This window comes from Lynx rufus, unplaced genomic scaffold, assembly GCF_022079265.1.
Source record: "Lynx rufus isolate CCGP_SWC_20201006 ecotype Redwood Valley unplaced genomic scaffold, mLynRuf1.p SCAF_30, whole genome shotgun sequence".
In the NCBI taxonomy this organism is placed as follows: domain Eukaryota; kingdom Metazoa; phylum Chordata; class Mammalia; order Carnivora; family Felidae; genus Lynx; species Lynx rufus.
This window is the reverse complement of record NW_025814846.1, coordinates 3,567,287-3,572,356: the sequence shown is the minus strand read 5'-3', so window position 1 is coordinate 3,572,356 and position 5,070 is coordinate 3,567,287.

Here is a 5,070-nt window from a genome sequence, read left to right as displayed (position 1 = left end):
CACACACACACACACACACACACACACACACACACACGTATCAATCACTCCAGTCCAGCCAGAAACTTGTGTTTTGAGGGGAGTGTCACACTGCCCCAGTCCCACTGTGTTTATGGGAACTCTGTCCAGGTTGAGCTGATTACTGGCCTTGTCAGTCTTATTTAAGAGGTTTTTGTAGCTCTTTCTAGCCAGCCATCATAGAGTTGTTGTGAGGGTTAAACGAGTTAATACTTAGTTACTTATTAGAACAGTGCCTAGCATATAGTGAGAGTTTTTGTGTGTAATAAGGCATAATAGGTACTATGTATTAAGTACTTTCTAGGCGCCTGATACGTTATATGTATTATTTCATTTAATCCTCATAACTGCACTCCAAGATTGGTATTATAATTATCCCCATTTTACAGATAAAGAAACTGAGGTCTAGAGAGGTTTAGGATCTTGTCCAAGGCAGAACAGGATTTCCAACCCAGGGAGTTTGGCTCCAGAGCCCAGGTGTTTCATCTCTAGGCCATTCTGCCAAGTGAGCTGGGTGTGCAACTCTCAAGGGCACAGGGCTAGTTAGACAACTGACCCTCTCTGCCACAGGAGGGTCCATGAGGTTATTTCTTCAATATCTCCTTCAGGCCTTCAGAATAAAATCACAGATTCCTGGCATGATATACCAGGCTCTCCACAACATATCCCTGCCCATGTACCTTATCGCCCATCACTACGTTCCCTTATGTTCCTTGCTCTGACCACATTCATCCTCTTGCAGTTCCTGGAACATGTCATGCTTTCATTTTCTTCCTAGACTTTGAACATGCAGGTCCTTTTGCCTGGAATGCCATTTGTTTTCCTTAGTTAACTATAATTTCTTCTTCAGATCTTAAGCCAGATTTCACTTCTTCCTGCAAATCTTCCTTGGTCTTCCTCCTCAATCCCAGTGTGGAGTAAGTGTCCCTGTATTTACTTTACATTCAGTGTTATTATAGAAAGATATGGGTTTAGAGTCATTGTGATGTCTGTATGTTTTAAGCTTGTAGCGATGTCTCTGGTACTTTGTCTCACAGTATCCCCCTTAGGATCTCTTGTAGGGCTGGTTTGGTGGTGACGAATTCCTTCAGTTTTTGTTTGTTTGGGAAGACCTTTATCTCTCCTTCTATTCTAAATGACAGACTTGCTGGATAAAGGATTCTCGGCTGCATGTTTTTCTGTTCATCACATTGAAGATCTCCTGCCATTCCTTTCTGGCCTGCCAAGTTTCAGAAGAGAGATCGGTCACGAGTCTTATAGGTCTCCCTTTATATGTTAGAGCATGTTTATCCCTCTCTGCTTTCAGAATTTTCTCTTTATCCTTGTATTTTGCCAGTTTCACTATGATATGTCATGCAGAAGATCGATTCAAGTTACGTCTGAAGGGAGTTCTCTGTGCCTCTTGGATTTCAATGCCTTTTTCCTTCCCCAGATCTGGGAAGTTCTCAGCTATTATTTCTTCAAGTACCCCTTCAGCACCTTTCCCTCTCTCTTCCTCCTCTGGGATACCAATTATGCGTATATTATTTCTTTTTAGTGTATCACTTAGTTCTCTAATTTTCCCCTCATACTCCTGGATTTTTTTATCTCTCTTTTTCTCAGCTTCCTCTTTTTCCATAATTTTATCTTCTAGTTCACCTATTCTCTCCTCTGCCTCTTCAATCTGAGCCGTGGTCATTTCCATTTTATTTTGCATCTTGTTTATAGCGTTTTTCAGCTCCTCCTGACTATTCCTTAGTCCCTTGATCTCTGTAGCAATAGATTCTCTGCTGTCCTCTATACTGTTTTCCAGCCCAGCGATTAATTTTATGACTATTATTCTAAATTCACTTTCTGTTATATTATTTAAATACTTTTTGATCAGTTCATTAGCTGTTGTTATTTCCTGGAGATTCTTTTGAGGGGAATTCTTCCGTTTGGTCATTTTGGATAGTCCCTGGAGTGGTGCGGACCTGCAGGGCACTTCCCCTGTGCTGTGGTGTATAACTGGAGTTGGTGGGTGGGGCCACAGTCAGACCTGATGTCTGCCCCCAGCCCACTGCTGGGGCCACAGTCAGACTGGTGTGTGCCTTCTCTTCCCCTCTCCTAGGGGCGGGATTCACTGTGGGGTGGCGTGGCCCATCTGGGCTACTTGCACACTGCCAGGCTTGTGGTGCTGGGGATCTGGCGTATTAGCTGGGGTGGGTAGGCAAGGTGCACGGGGGCAGGAGGGGCAGGCTTAGCTCGCTTCTCCTTTGGTGATCCACTTCAGGAGGGGCCTTGTGGCAGCGGGAGGGAGTCAGACCCGCCGCAGGAGGGGTGGCTCCGCAGAAGCACAGCGTTGGGTGTTTGAGGGGAGCAAGCAAGTTCCCAGGCAGGAACTGGTTCCCTTTGGGATTTTGACTGGGGGATGGGCAAGGGAGATGGAGCTGGCAAGCGCCTTTGTTCCCAAACTGAGGCCTGTCGTAGTCTCCGGACTACGGAGACTCCATTCTGCTAGTCTTCTGGCGGTTTTCTGGGTTATTTAGGCAGGTGTAGGTGGGATCTAAACCAAACTGAGCTCTGTCATCTGGGGGCTCAGCAACTCTCCCTCCCGTTGTCCTCCAGCCCTCCCGTTCTCCGTTCTCTGAGCAGAGCTGTTAGCTTATAACCTTCCAGATGTCAAGTCCCGCTTGCTGTCGGAACACACTCTGTCCGGCCCCTCTGCTTTTGCAAGCCAGTCTCGGGGGCTCTGCTTGGCCGGCGGGCCGCCCCTCTGCCCCGGCTCCCTCCCGCCAGTCTGTGGAGCGCGCACTGCCTTGCCGCACTTCCTACCGTCTTCCGTGGGCCTCTCGTCTGCACTTGGCTCCGGAGACTCCATTCTGCTAGTCTTCTGGTGGTTTTCTGGGTTATTTAGGCAGGTGTAGGTGGAATCTAAGTGATCAGCAGGATGCGCGGTGAGCCCAGCGTCCTCCTACGCCGCCATCTTCCCTAGAATCCCCCCTGTATTTACTTTAAATGGCACTGACAATACTGCATTTTCATCACCTTTTGGTGTGCTCTGTTCTCAATTAACTGTGGAACATTGGAAGGCAAGAACTATGACTCAGTTCCTCAGAGTCTCCAGCACTTTGCTTGGGTATGGCCTCAGTGGAGCTTGGCCTATGCTTTTGAGCAGATGACTGGGAATATCATCTGAAGGAAGAGGTGCAAACCAACCATTTGACCTGGATCACCCATTGAGGGCAGGAAAAGACAGTAGGGAAAGCTTTGCCACCACAGCATTGGACAGGCCACCAGAAGGCAGAAGTAGAAATGATGCTGTGCTTGTGGATAGAAGGTGCAAAACAAAGAAACAAAGTGGATATTGAGGAGAGAAGTGGTCCTGTGGTTCAGTGGCTGAGTAGCACTCTAGAGTGGGAGACTCTTGTGTGTTTTTCTGGTAAAAGTGTAGTATTCCATAAGGTGCCTGGTCCCTGTGCGACCACAAGGCTTTAATGCCAGAGGAAAGTGCAGAGGTAGCCCTGGAAATCTGAGAATGACCACTGCAAGCTCACAAGTCAGAACTGCTCTGAGGTGCTGGGTTCTTTCTTAGTGAATTTACACGAGCTTTGATTTTGACTTTGAAATGTATCCTTGTTTATTAATTTAAAAATGACCAGTGATCTCTTTCTTGTGTCCCCTTTTCTTACTGTATGAAGCCTTACTTTATCTGTGGCTTCATAGTAGCCCTTTCATAGAGCTGGATATAATTTTATTTCCAGGGGCAGGGGTCTTTTCCAGAGCTTTGAAGGCCTGATGTGAAAATGGAGCCTTGGGTCACCTGGGTGGCTCAGTCAGTTAAGCGTCTGACTCTTGATTTCAGCTCAGGTCACGATCTCATGGTTCATGGGATCGAGCTCTGCACAGACAGTGCAAAGCCTACTTGGGATTCTCTCTCTCTCTCTCTCAAAAGAAATAATAAGCATTTTTTAAAAACTAGTATTTCATTTACTGTGTTCTTGATTTCTAGTTGGTTCTTTTTCTTTTTATCTCCATGTTAAGGGTCTCACTGCTGCCCTCCACTCTTCTCAAGTCCAGTGAGCACCTTTTTGATCATTACTTTAAATTCCCTATCAAGAATATTACTAATATCCATTTTGCTTTGATTTCATGCTGTGATTTGGTCCTGTTCTTTCATTTGGGAAATATTTCTCCGTCTCCTCACTTTGACTTTCTGTGTCTTCTTCTTTGTGTTAGGAAAGTCAGCTACTTCTCTTGCTCTTAAAGAGCAAGAAGAGGTTCTGTAGTGTCCAGAAGTGCAGTGTTCTCTGTTCTCCAGAGCCTGGCTCTTTTGGGGGTGTCTGTAATGTGTGTTGTGTATGCTTTGCTGTTGACACTTGGCCTCTTTTTCCTTCAGCCCAGTTGTCTGCAGAGGCTCTCCTTGCTTATTGTGAGCAGTGTTTGGTCTCCAGTAGGGGCGGGGTGCATTTTAATGAAGTATGTGGTGGTGTGTTTGCAAAATGAGACCTGTCCCCCACTGCTGCATCCTTGGCATTCTTAACAAAAGACAGCTTAACTGGCTCATGGTTAACTAAAGTGAAGGGAGACCCACCTTGGTGGTCTCTCAGTAATTTCTGCTATCTCCCCTCTTCTGGGACTCCATACAAACACGGGCAGGACCCATTTAATGCTCTGGCCTGGGGAAGGACCTAGGTCATTTCCCTTCATTCCTTGCCTTCAGTGTGGAATTATATAGCCAAAGCTTTCCTATAGGCACATGGATAATAGCAGGGAAATGACATAAAACTACATTATCAAGCTTACAACAGAACCTATCCATGAGGCCCATGCCAGTCCCACCTCAGCTTCTGATCTGCTACCACAGTGTAGATGCCACCCAGAAACCTGTATGTAGTCCAGTGCTCCAGCAGGCTGAAGAGGTTCTGTCCTGCCAAATGGCCACTTCTCACAGTTTGGGTTTCCTTTTTTTTAAGTTTATTTACTTATTTTGAGAGAGGGAGAGCACAAGTGGGGGAGGGGCAGATAGGAAGGGAGAGAGAGGGAATACCAAACAGGCTTCCACTGTCAGTGCAGTGCCCGATGCGGGGCTTG